Here is a 14,885-nt window from a genome sequence, read left to right on the forward strand (position 1 = left end):
GTAAAGTAAAAACAGTTCCCTCACAGAAGTGTCATGAATATACAATGAGGTAAGTTTTCACAGTGAGGCCATTTTCACAATGAGGCAGTTTTCCTAATGTTTGGCTCCCAGCAGGCACAGGGTCAGGAGGCATGAAAGGAAAACTACAGCAGGTGGTCTAGGACCCCTGGTTTCACCCCCCTTTACACAGAGCCACAGAACTGGAATCAGTTTCCTGAGAGGTTTTCCTTTTGTGGACTGTGTTAGTCAAGGCAGCCCACGGAGGGGAGACAACAGATCCCCTCATCCCACCCTACCACCTCACTCCAGTGGTTCTTAAACTCCTTTTGGTCATAGCTTCATAAATACTCTCCTGACAAAAAAATGCACAAAATTTTGCCCACAATGTTAGAGAATCCATGGACTTTCACAAACCATCCACCAGGCTTCGGGGGGAGCTTAAGGACTCCTTCACGGGAAAGATATCAGCTGCAAACTCCTCTGCTCTCTGATGGACATGTACACTATCTTTTCTTTTCCTTTGTGTTTTAAAGCACAAAGGACTTTTTAAGAACAACACTTTAGCAAGGGTGAGATGACCTGGACCACTTTGATCTCCCACAACCTGGGAGCATCTGCCCTTCCCTGCCCTGTTGTAGCAGCTCCCATAATCAGCTGGCGAGGAGAGCTAGCCGTCAGCTTTGTCATCCTCTGCCCAAAGCACTGAGAATTGGCTCAGATGCCTGTCATGCTTCACTGGCCCTTTAACCATTGTTATTCCACGTGTCCTGCAGGAGAGGTGATTAATTCTATTCACCACAGTGCCAGGAAGAGGGTGGAGCTGGCAGGACTTTCCTTGAAGTATTGTGGGATAGGGTCACTACTGTCCAGGTGATCTATTCCACCGGGCAACAATGTGTTGATTTAACTGAAAAATTCTCGTGAATAGAATCTGGTATAACTATACAGCAGTTTAAGAACAGCATTGGGCAAATTTTCTCTTATTCACTTCCATTTTTAAGGCCAGGATTAAAGCTTTGAATTTTGTGTCACAACAGTACTAGCCTTTTCACAGTTCTTTATTTTGCTAATTCCAGTGAATTCCGTTTCACTTCTTATTTGCCAACACTGGTCAGAAACCTCTTGTTTTCAAAGATCTCTCCCTCTGAATTAGATTGTTGTAGAAAAGCCCTGGGGGCGTGTACTCAGGCTGTGTTGCCCACCACCGAAATCCCGCTGTTCTATTCAAAAGTAGGACGGCTTCTGAGGCCCTGAGGCTTGGTGCTTAGTCACTTTCCAGAGTCTTTAGAAACAAAATGCTGGTCTCTTTCCTGAGGCAGAAGAAGAGCTTAGGGCAACGAAGATGCATTCTGGGTTCCTAGTGTGTCTACACTGACAAACCAACAAAACAAAACAAGACTGAAACACACATACAGCATCTTTTTCTGTCACTTTACCAGGATGACTGTTGCCAAGTGACCATTCCCTTTCTCTCAGGACTTTATACAATAGTACTGGAACTACCATGTTTCCCCCAAAATAAGATCTACCTAGAAAATAAGCCCTAGCATGATTTTTCAGGATGACATCCCCTGAACATAAGCCCTAATGCATCTTTTGGGGCCAAAATTAATATAAGGCCTGGTCTTATTTTCAGGGAAACATGGTATTTGGACTACTGCTGGGACTGAGAAGATGAGGGGCTGAGAAAGTCTGGTTATCAAGGAACCGAGAAATTTTTTTTTTCTGGAGAAATTATATAAGTGTCTATAATCATTTAATATTGGGTAGATTTCATTATTCCCGTTGTATTAATATTAGGTTGATACAAATGTAATTGCGGTTTTTGCATTGTTGAAATTTGCCGTTTGATATTAGAATACATTAAATACTTGAGGTTATGTTGTACATAATTTTAATGCACATTTCTCACTTTATTTTTTTGCTAATGACTTATTACTTGCTGTCTATTTTATATGTATTTTGGACTACGGAAATGATGCTAGACAAAAAGCAAATTCGAGTGATTTTCTTATTCGAGTTCCAAATGGGTTGTAAAGCAGTGCAGACAACTCGCAACGTCAACAACACATTTGGCCCAGGAACTGCTAATGAACATACAGTGCAGTGGTGGTTCAAGTAGTTTTGCAAAGGAGATGAGAGCCTTGAAGGTGAGGAGCGGAGTGGCCAGCCATCAGAAGTTGACAACAACCAATTGAGAGCAATCATAGAAGCTAATGCTCTTACAACGACACAAGAAGTTGCCGAAGAACACAATGTTAACCATTTTATGATCGTTCAGCGTTTAAAGCAAATTGGAAAGGTGAAAAAGCTCAATAAGTGGGTGTCTTATGAACTAACTGAAAATTTTTAAAAAATCAACATTTTGAAGTGTCATCTTCTCTTATTCTACGCAATAACAACAAACTATTTCTCGATTGGATTGTGATGTACGCTGAAAAGTGGATTTCATATGACAACCAGCAATGACCAGCTCAGTGCGTGGACTGAGAAGGATCCCCAAAGCATTTCCCAAAGCCAAACTTTCACCAAAAAAAGGTCATGGTCACTGTTTGGTCATCTGCTGCCAGTCGGATCCACTACAGCTTTCTGAATCCTGACAAAACCATTACATCTGAGAAGTATGCTCAGCAAATCAATGAGATGCACTGAAAACTGCAACACCTATAGCCGGCATTGGTCAACAGAAAGGGCCCAATTCTTCTCCAGGACAATGCCCGACCGAACATCGCACAACCAACCTTCAAAAGTTGAACGAATTGGGCTACAAAGTTTTGCCTCGTCTGTCATATTCACCTGACCTATCATCAACTGACTACCACTCTTCAAGCATCTCAACAGCTTTTTGCAGGAAAAACGCTTCCACAATCAGCAGGATGCAGAAAATGCTTTCCAAGAGTTTGTCAAATCCTAAAGCATGGATTTTTATGCTACAGGGATAAACAAAGTTATTTCTCGTTGGGAAAAAATGTGTTGATTGCAATGGTTCCTATTTTGATTAACAAAGATATGTTTGAGCCTAGTTATAATGATTTAAAATTCACGGTCGGAAACAGCAATTTCTTTTGCACCAACTAATTCAGTTGTTTGGACTCCAAGAAGAGGTTATTCTTCCCAGTCCCAATGTGTCCCCATGTTATATAATTATTTATAATATTTTTAGATGGCTTATACTTGAAAGCCTGAATTTTTTTATTTTTAATGTGGGCCACTGAAGCATCAAAAATAACTTAACTGTTAAATAAATGCTCTTTAGAAATGACAAGTCACTAATGTACTCAGAAAAATAGAGTGTTACAGCAGGGATTATGATTGCTGTGATTATTGCAATGTCTTATGCTATACCTAATATGTCTTTTAACTTTCCATTTGACATCAGAGCAAAAGAAGGGAGAACAAGTGATGTATGTTGGATCTCAAGCAGAAACTGTACAATCTTGTGGATTGAAAATTAGAAGTCAACAGGCCTTAGTTCTAATGACAGTTTCACTTGACAATCTCAGTCTCTCCAACTTGGGAAGATTAATGGCACAGTAGTTCTGAAATGTCACGAAGGCAAGTTTGAAATATCTGTGGCTCTCCTCACCTTAATATGTCTCCTCCTAGTTCCTTCTAGTTTCTAATGAGTGACCACCATCGAAGGACTCTAAGAGCTGGTGGCGGGAGAGGAGAGGAAGGTATGGCTTTTCCTTCTCTCATACTGTCATTTCTTCTATTCCATTTTCTTCCTTCCTCTGCTATCATCCTCTTTTTTGTTCTCTTTGTGTATCTCATAATTGTTGCCCCTCATAACGAATACCAGTCTCACACACAGATATTCTTATAGTTGCCTCTCCTGCTTCCTCCAGTGGAATGCTTCTGGCAGTCATCTTATGTTATTTTTATATAATAGGGCTTGGATTGTGGTGGTTTACCTAAGGATGAAGGACTACAACTAGCTTCTATGGAGTGACTAGTAAGTGTGTGCATTAGTTTCCCAGGACTGCTGTAACAAATTACCCCAAACTGGTAGCTTAAAACAACAGAAATTTATTTTTTCACAGGTCTGGAAGCCTAGTCCAAAACCAAGGTGTTGGCAGGGCTGCACTTCTCTGAAAGCTGTAGGGAAGAATCCTTCCTTGCCTGTTCCAGCTGCCAGTGGCTCCCAGCATCATTCCATTCTCTGCCTCTGACTTTACATGGCCTTCTCCTCCTCTCTCTGTGTCTATGTGTCCATTATAATAACAATTGTTATAGGATTTAGGACCCCCCCAGAACATTCAGAATGATGTCATTTTGAGATCCTTACATCTGCAAGACCTTTTCTTGCAAATCAGTTCACATTCACAGGTTCTGAAACATGCGCAAATGTTTTGGGGGACAACTGTTCAACCAGCTACGATGTGCATTTAACATTTAAAAAATGTAGGTAATGGAAACTGTGATGTAGAGATGATAAAACTGGGGTCCAGAGTAGTTAAGTAACTCCATAAGAAGTGGTGGACCCAAAACTCAAGCTCAGGTCAGTATGACATCAAAGCTTAAGTCTCCCACACTGGCCTTTCTTGTGGCATCCAGATATGAAAACAAAACCTCAACAAAAAGGCGATACTGATATCTCTAATAAATAAAATGCATTCTTTAATCTTTCTGTTTTAACTTCTGCTGCAATGGATTTTTCTGAGGTAGTTTAATATATCAAAAGGAAAAAGCTAGGTTTTTATTTTACCAAAAAGTCTCTCTTAAAAGTAAAAATAGCATGAGAGTAGATACTAAATTCTGACATAGGGCTAGGACGGGGAGCGGTTTTTGTACTTTTCAAAAAAATATTGGATCCATGACATCAAATGTACTCTCTGCCAAATGAAATTTGGAAATCAAAAGATTTCAGCCAAACACATCAATTTTCTATATTAAAAGAGTACACACTGGTAGTTTTCTCAGCATATAACCCAGCATTTCCAATGACCTTCTGGACATTTCTACATGGATATCCCACCATCACTTCAAGTTCATCTTCAGCATCGATTTTGTTCTAACACTGCTATTTCTACTTCTTACAGTTCCTGTCATCATGCTTCCAATTACCTAAGAATTTTCGATTCCCTAAATTTTGTCACTCTTTTCTTCACAGTGTGTCTTACGTGCATTCACTTATTCTAAAAATTCCCCAAGTGTTTTTTAAGTATTTCCACAGGGCCAGCCACCATGCTGGGTACTAGAGATACATAGTTCTAAAAACGCAGACACAATCATGCCCTTGTGGGGAGCCTATAGTCTATTAAGAAAAACAGACACTGAGCACATAATTAGAAATACTACTCTATATAAAAGGTAAAGGAAAGGTTTCGAAGAGGAATGTATGGCTGGAGAAACAAAAAAACACACAACAAATTCTTATCTCTTCATCCTCTCTGGCTGCTTTGATTAGTCCTATCCCACCTAGTTTCTTGAGGCAGCCCCTACCTTTGGTCTGATCTCCTCTGACCCATCCTGAAGGCTACGTCCTGGTTAAACCTCCCATATCTCTGCTTACCACATGTTACTCTCCTCTCACAAATTTTCACTAACACTCTGATGCTTACACATTCTGCTCTTTCATGTGGCATTTCGGAGTTGCCTTTCTGAACCCAACCCCATTCAATTCTTGGTAGAGATCTTAGGAAAGGTTGGGGAAAGGCTTAGGAATCCCTATAGTAGGAGTTTTGCAATGCTCTCTAACAAGCCCTATTAGCCTCTTGAAACTTTTGCAAAGGCAGCCTGCCCACTCATTCTGTTCTACCACATCTGACTCCTAACCCCTGAATATTTGTTCAAACTTTTTTTTCTTTTTTTCCCCCACAGTGTGCCCTTTCCCTTTTTCCTCTTCTCTATCTCTCAGATTTGATCTCAGCCTCAAAGAACATCACTCTGAACCCTCCCTGACCCCAAAGGCCTTCCCTTTTTCACCTAAACTCACAAAGCTCGTTGTCACACCTAGCCTTGGGTGAGGGAGTCCAACGGGTTTCTATGATGTTATATTTTTGTACATGCATCTATCTCTTATCTCTCCCAAAGAGACCAGGGACTTCTTAAGAAGTGTTTCTTTGTCCCACTGCACCTTTCACTTAGTAGACAGTCAATAATTCACATAATCATCCAGCTATAGAGCTGGGCCCTGAGTATAAAGAGGCCCAGAGAGGTAAATTGACGATGCAAGAATATACAGCTGGTTAGTGTGGCATGTTTCAAACTAGAACCTAGATCGCTTGCTAACACTCTTTTTACTGATGAATGAATGCAATAAATAAATTAATATAAAGAGAATAAAGCAGTTTCCTTTCCTTTGACTTGGTCCATCCAGTAATAAACCCTTTCCAGACAGAAGCCATCCTATTCATCTGCAGATGCTGTGGTTTCTACAGACTCACAATCTTAACCTTGCTATTAAATTTTGGCTCTGATGCCCATCTTGCCATCACTGCTGCAGCTGTCGCCTCCTCCCACATGCCTCCTACCATCCATTCAGTCTGGTGTATTCTTGTTTGTAACTAGGGGTCAACAGACTTTAAAAATTTACGTTCCAAGTTGCCAGCTCAAGTCCCAATGCCCAGGATTTGAAGTAGAGCAACTTGGAAAGACACAAGCACACACTCTTCCTGTGAGGTGGGCTGTTGCCTGAGATGATGGAGGCAGAGGGAAGATCATTCTGTGATGTCTCTAGCCTTTGAGACAGCTAGGGCTGTTTCCAACATTTTACCAGTCTTCTGAACTGTCAATCAGGATCCCAGAGGTGGGACAGGGGCACCCCAGGAAATCAATGCAAGCTCCATTATTATCTATCTGCTGACAATGACAAAACCATTTCATTCTTCCGCTCTTCCCAGAATGAGAGGGGGAGGGAAAGTTGTAAAGAAATTAAAAGCGTGAAAATTTTTAATGAGTGCAATTATTGAATCATCAGTCACAATAGTCCATCTGCTTCAGAGAATTCCAGTGACTAGTGAAATTCTAACATACTGCATTGCATTTTTACATTCATGTAATCACATAAATGTTTTTAAAGGAACAGCTAATGATATTCATATATCACGCCCAGCTCTTCTATAACTCAGCGTTCTTAGTTTGTCCGTTTTATTTTATTAGTCACTAATTTCACATTCTGACACCAACTTGGTGGGAATTTGCTGGCAACTGCATGGGTAGGAGGCAGCACAGTGACAATTAAATGTTGTGTTGTGGAATATTCATTTGTAAAGATAAACTAATGCAAAATTTATCTCAAAGACACTGCGTAGCCTAGAGTTTTGAGGGCAAAGTGAACTTGATGTTAGAGTTAAGAGCGAGGACTAATTTTTATAGTCTTTTCCCAGAGATGATTAATCTACTCAGGAGAGAGATGAAGCAATGACAGCATGTCAGTGAGAAGACAGTGCTTATGGGGAATGGTTCTAAAAAGGGATTTCTGGACCCAATTCCAATGTCGGGGTGTGGTTCCCCATACCAACAAAAAATCCTCCTGCACCAGCAGGGTGTCGTACATTTCAACTCAATTCTGATGCTATGTACCAGCGAGAGCATCCACAGGTTAAGGTTTCAGTCCTAGAGGACTGCCCCTACACACACACACACACACACACACACACACACACGCGCGCGCACACACACACGCACACACACATCCATACACATTTCAGATGCTTATTACCAGTCCAGGTTGTTAACTGTGCTTCTGACCTACTGGCTATAAATCAAAGGTTCTCATGACTCTTTCCTTGGGTTTGATTAATTTGCTAGAGTGGCTCACAGAAGTCAGAGAAATATTTTATTTACAAGATCACTCGTTTATTTTAAAAGCGTGTAAGTCTGGAACACCCAGATAGGAGAGATGCATCAGGCAAGCAATGGGAAAAGGGCATGGCGCTCCCATGTCCCTTTTCAGTGCATCACTCTTCCCACATCTTCACATGTTCACCAACCTGGAAACTCTCAAACCCTGTCCTTTCAGGCTTTTATGGAGGACTTATTACATAGGCATGATTGACTAAATCATTGGCCTTTGGTGACTGATTCAACCTCCAGCCCCTCTTCCCTCCCTGGAGTGTGGGCATGGGATTGAAAATTCCAACCCTCTAATCACTATGGTTGGCTTCACTAGCAACCAGCTCCCATCCTTATGTAGGGTTGGCATCACTTTATTAGAATAACAAAAGACACCTTTATTGCTCCCTTCACTGAGGAAATTCCAAGGATTTTAGAAGCTCTGAGCCAAGAACGAAGGACAAAGACCAAATATGATAAATATACTTTGATCCTCCGAATGACCAAATATATGTATTTCTTATAAATCATAATATTACATACAAGCTCAAAAATCTTTGTAAATTGGAGCCATTGGAAAGATGGATATGGAGAAGATGGATGTAACCAAGAAATGGTGTCTGGGAGAACTTGGAACCAGGGATGTTCAGACGTTTTAAGGCTTGAATTGTGTCCCCCAGAAAAAAATATTAAAGTCCTAACCCTGGTACCTATGACTGGGAACTTATTTAGAAATGGGGCCTTTACAGATATAATCAAGATGAGGTTGTTAGGGTAGGTCCTTAATCCAATATGTCTAGTGTCCTTATTAGAAGAAAAGATGGTCACGTGAAAACACACACACACACACACACCTAGGGACAACACTAGGTGACAATGGAAGCAGAGATTGGGGTGCTATAGCTGCAAACCAAGGGAGGTCTGGGGCTACCAAAAACTTGAAGAGACAAGGAAGGATCCTCTTCTGAAGGAGTACGACCCTGCAGACACCTTGAATTCACACTTCTTGCCTCCAGAACAGTGAGACAGTAATTTTCTGTTGTTTTCAGTCACCGAGTTTGTGGTACTTCATTGTGGCTACTCTAGGAAACTAATACAAGGCATGATGATATTTGCTGTGACTTAGATATTTAGGTACTGCAAAGCTGGTTAAACAGTCAGGATACCTCCACTTTGCTTTAAAAGTTAAGCACACTGGTGTCACTTCTATCAGCCTGCCCAGGCACATGAATGTCTTCTATTTCTTTGCTGATCACTACATTGCCTTTCAGAAAAATTTACTGGTCTTTTGCCAGATAACATCACCTGGAAACAACTATCCAAATGAGATAATAAGTTTGAAAAGTCTTTGAAGAGGATTTCCGGTCAAGATGGCAGAGTAGATAAATGCTGTGCTCATCTCCTCTCAGGACCACATCAATTACAACTAAACTACACAACAACCATCATTGAGAATCACCTGAAGTCTAGCTGAACTGAAGCCCTACAACTAAGGACACACAGAAGAAGCCACCTTGATTGAGACTGGTAGGAGAGCAGAGACGCTGAATGGACTGGTCCCACACAGGCATGCCACCATTAAAAATTGGGAGGGATATTGGGGCTGTAGAGGTGGGCTCCCAGAGGAGTAAGGGATCCCAACCCCACACCAGGCTCCCTAGCCCAGGGTCCCAGTGCTGGGGAAAGAAGTCCCCGTAACTTCCGGCTGTGAAAAACAGTGCAGATTGTTGCTGAGTGAGACAAAGAGCAGATGAAATTTTAGGTTCTCTTCTTAAAGGGGCTCCATACACACTTACTCACTTTTCATTTTGAGCTCCAGTGCTGGAGCAGCAGCTCGAAAGGTGGAGGAACCAAGTTGTCTAGCTTCAGGATGAGGGCTGAGGGGGCAGCTTTTTCCCAAATGGATGAGCTAGTAGAAGCCATTGTTTCTTCAATGAGCCCTCCCCCTCCCTGCATGCAGATGCACACACACAGATGGAAGCACGCAGATGCCTTATCTGAGTCTCCATCAAACTGAGTATCAACTTTTCATCAGCCCTGTACTAATGATTCCCTGAGACCACGGCCCACCCAACTTTTGGGCACAACCAAGCTATTTCCACTGGTTTTTCTATACAAAAAAATAGGTAAATGAATAATGTCTTAGCTCATGCTGTGAACCTTCATAAAATCTCTCAAAGATTCAGAAAACCCACACAAGCAGCACCTGGCTTCATTGTGTCCTATACTTGTGATTGAGAAGCCCCAAGCTTGGCACTAGCTACAGTGGCCTTTGTTAGAGGCTTGGCCTCTTGAGGTAGCTCCAAGACCAGTGCACGTGGCAGCAATCTTCAGATTGCACTGTGACTCATACCAGGTGCTCCCAGGCAAGACACAGGCTTTAGCTATACTTGGCCTGCAGCACGTTGCCTCCCAGGAGACTCCAGGCCTGGCATGTCTGATGGCCAGTTTCAGACCAAGCAGAAGCATCACATGGCCACCTCCTAAGATGACACACCCAAACGGCAGACTGAACAGGTACCAGAGTCCTGTAAATGTGAACCCTGCTCTGTAGGGTCAACCCTTGCACCACAGCTCCTCCACTGTAGTCATGGCCAGTCCTCACAACCAGTCAGCCCAAGAGTCAGTCCCTCCCATCGATGTGCAAACAGCATCCAATGCTCAACTACAATAAGAAAGCACACACAACCCACACAAGGAACACACCTAAAGCAGCTGGCTCAGGTGACCAGGAAGATTACACCACTGGATCCCACAGGACACCTTCTGCAGAAGGTCACTCTACTAAGACCTGGAGGCATAGCAGCCTTACCTAATACATAGAAACAGACATAGAGAGGCAGCCAAAATGGGGAGACAAAGAAACATGCCCCACATAAAAGAACGGAACAAAGCTCCAGAAAAAGAACTAAACAAAATGGAGGACAAGCAATCTACCAGATGCAGAGTTACAAACACTGGTTTTCAAGGTGCTCAATGATCTCAAGGAGAACTTCAACAAAGAGAAAGAAAACATAAAAATGGAAATAGAAAACATAAAAAAGAACCAGGCAGAAATAAAGGATACAATAACTGAAATGAAGAATATATTGTAGGGAATCAAAAGTAGATTAGATGAAGTAGAGGATAAAATCAATGATTCAGCAGATAAGATAGGAGGAAACACCCAATCAGAACAGCAAAAAGAAAAAATAATCCAAAAGAATGAGGATAATTTAAGGGGCCTCTGGGACAACATCAAGCATAACAATATTCACATGATAGTGGTACCAGAAGAAAAAGAGAGCAAGAAATTGAAAACTTTTTTGAAAAAATAATGACTCAAAACTCCACTAACCTGGTGAATGGAATACACAGGCAAGCCCAGGAAGCTCAGAGAGTCAGAAACAAGGTGAACCCAAACAGGCCCACACCAAGACACATCATAATTAAAATGTCAAAGGTTAAAGACAAAGAGAATCTTAAAAGCAGCAAGAGAAAAGCAGTTAGTTACCTACAAGGGAGCGCCCATAAAACTGTCAGCGATTTCTCAACAGCAACTTTGCAGGCCAGAAAGGATTGGCAGGAAATATTCAATGTGATGAAAAGTAAGGACCTACAACCAAGATTATTCTACCAATGCAAAGCTATAATTTAGAGTCAATGAACAGAGAAGAAGAGCTTCCCAGACAAGAAAAAGCTAAAGGAGTTCATCACCAACAAACCAGTATTATAAGGATTCTTAGAGGCACTTATTTAAGACAGAAAAAAAGATAAAAAAATATGAATAATAAAATGGCAATAACTACAATCAATCAATAATTAGTTTAAATGTAAATGGATTAAATACTCCAATCAAAAGATAAAGTGGCTGAATGGATAACAAAACATGACCCTTACATATGCTGCCTATAAGAGATTCACTTTAGATTGAAAGACACACACAGACTGAAAGTAAAGGGATGGGAATAGGATATTTCACGAAAATCAAAACAAATGAACAAATCCGAAGTAGCAGTATTTATACCAGGCAAAATAGACTTTAAAATAAAAGCTATAACAAGAGACAAACAAGGATCCAGTAATCCCACTTCTGAGTATCCGAAGAAACCCAAAATGTGACTTCAAGAGGACAAGTGCACCCATATGTTAACTGCAACATTGTTTATAATGGCCAAGATGTGGAGGTAGCCTGGATGTCCATCGATGGATGAATGGATAAAGAGTAGGTGATATACAATGGAATATTGCCCGGCCATGGATGGGGAATGTGTTCTTGCCATCTGCAGTGGCTTGGATGAACCTGGAAGGTATTGCCATATCAGAAGTGATGTGTGACATGGAGCCTTCTGTTATGGTCACAAAATACAGTGAATGCTGCTGTTCAGTGCCATCCAATAAAAAGGCAGTGATTTTCACTACGGGAAATGGCACATTGAACCTTAGTAACAGTGTGTGACAAGTTTCAACTTGTTCGATGCAGTCAGTCAAGTGTGAGCTATGGTTGAGAGAAGGTGTGTTTTAAAGTGTACCATAAATCATGGAATCGGCAAATGGTTTCATCCTCCATCATGACAATGTTCCATGTCACACATCACTTCTGGTATATGGCAATTTCTGTCAAATAAAAACATTACAGTGTGTCCTCATCCACCTTATTCGCCGGATCTGGCACCATGTGACTTCTGGCTCTTTCCCAAAGTCAAAATGACCATGAAAGGTAAATATTTTGAATTAGTCAGGACATGGAAGCAGTTACGACAGCGCAACTAAAGACACTCACGAAAGAGGACTTCCAGAACTGCTTCAGAAAGTAGCAAGAACGATGGCATAATTGTGTTCAAAGTGAGGGGGAGTATTTTGAGGGGGACTAATGGCAATGTGAATTTTACTGTAACATTTTTTTAAATTTAAGTATTCAGCGTATTTTTTTAATCACACCTGGTATCTAGCTGTAGGCTAGTGTTCTCGGAGCTTAGAGCTAAAAGTGAATATATCCTATCTACTTAGAGAGCTTATCTTGCCCCACATGTGGCTACTGAGAGGTGGGAGTCTGGGTCCCTATTCCAGCTCCTTCACTTACTTTTTGTATAACTTTAGGCAAGTTACTTAATGTCTGTGTGCCTCAGTTCTTTCCATCTGCCTTTACTTATGGATTTGTTGAAAAAAACAACATAATTAATCCATACAAATTGCTTAAAACAGTACCTGGGCCATAATAACTACTGCATAAATGTTAACATTATTTTACACATAAGCATCATCGAGACCTTAGACATATTTCTATATTGGAGTTATTAGTAAAATAATTTTCTAGGGAAATATTCTTTTCTGGGAATAGAAATCTTTTATTTGTTTGCCAATTCATATAAAGATTATCAGAGAGTCTAATAGGATGGGTTAGGAACACAAAACTACTTAAAAGATGAGAACTATTTGTTATTCAATGAAAATCTTTTCTAATATCTAGCAACCTAGTATATTCTGGAAAGGAAAAGAGAAAGAAGAGTAAGGGGATAAGAAAGCAAATAAGCTTCAAGGAGAAGTGTATGTATTGGTGTGTATACTCTGTGTGTGTATGTGTGTGTGTGTGTGTTTCTGTAGGAGCTGAGGGTAGGGAGATACACTGCATCATAGAGAGATGAGTATATTTTTACTGTTCCCTCTGTATATCTCTGGAACTTAGTGGATTCCATTTCCCTTCTGTAAAACAATGATTAGAAAAACAAATGGCTGTGCCTACTTTTTAAAACCATGATATAGCTACATGGAGAGAACTGCACAAATATTAACTGCACAGCTCAAAGCCCCGCCCCTTTTTCTTTTTACATATATGTGTATCTGGGTAATCAGTTGCTAGATCAAGATCAGTAACATTTCTATCATTTCAAAATTTCCCTGTGTTCCTTGTTAGTCGATAGCATCATGCAGAAAGATGCCCAAATATATAATTAGCATTATATAAATGAAATAAAACATCTACTCTTTTGTGTCTGCCTTATTTAGTTCACTTATTTAGTGAACACTTATTTAGTGTTTTAGAGATTTGTTCATGTGCTGTGTGTATATGTATTTCATTCCTTTTTAATGCTGAGTGGTATTCCATTACAAGAATACTACAAATTATTTATCCATTCTCCTGTTCCAGACATTTGGGTTTCTATTTTCACAGTTCAAACCCAAACAAATGGAATTAATTCAATGGTCTTCAATTTTCTTCTTCTTTTTCTTTAATCAGTAAAACCATTTATTTAGATAAAAATCTTATGTGGAAGTCCAACGTATATAAAATCCATAAAGCAAATCTACCCTACATGAAAGGATGGAACTTGGAGAGGCAGATTCCTAGACCAGCTTCTTCCCTATCCCTCCCTCACCCCCAAACTGGTATACTTTAAATACACTTTCTTGGGATTTTTTTATTAAATCACCATTTGTTTAACCAGTAATACATCTATTGTATTTAGGACCAAAAACTTTATAAGGAATTATGACATATATTATTATAAAACTCCGATAGAACTTTAAGCAATTATTGCCTGAAAGGAAGTGGCCCCATTTACAGATGAGGACACTGACATAGCTAAAGGTCTCATCTCAGTAGCATAGCAGCAAATGTAAGGACAGAGACTCAAAGCCAAGTTTCCTGGCTCAAGTCCAGTCACCTCCTCTCTACTGTATCAGAATTGACACCTGCTCACACTCATGGCCTGCTTGCACATCCAAATGGTTCCTAGTGTGCTTGGGAATGTGTAAATTTTTTCCAATAATTGTTTTATTGTTTGACTTTAATTCAGTAAGCATTCAAAACGAATTTATTCAGTACCTATTACTTACAAAATATGCTATGGGGATATCAAGACATCTGTGAATACAAACTGGACTACTGGAATTTCCTTTTGTGTTTCAAATTGAATTATGTCAGCTACTTATGAATAACATTCCAATTTGGCATTACATTCCATTTCATCTTGGGGTGTTGGGGCTTCTCATTGTTCTGTTAAATGATGGAAACAAAGATGTTTCTGCCTTCATCATCCCACCTCCTCACCTTCCAATCTCAAAACATAATGTGGAATAATTTAGCACATAATTTAGTGATTTCCTGTAAAAGTATATATTTGCCT

This window comes from Rhinolophus hipposideros (genome assembly GCF_964194185.1).
Source record: "Rhinolophus hipposideros genome assembly, chromosome: 11".
NCBI classification, from domain to species: Eukaryota; Metazoa; Chordata; class Mammalia; order Chiroptera; family Rhinolophidae; genus Rhinolophus; species Rhinolophus hipposideros.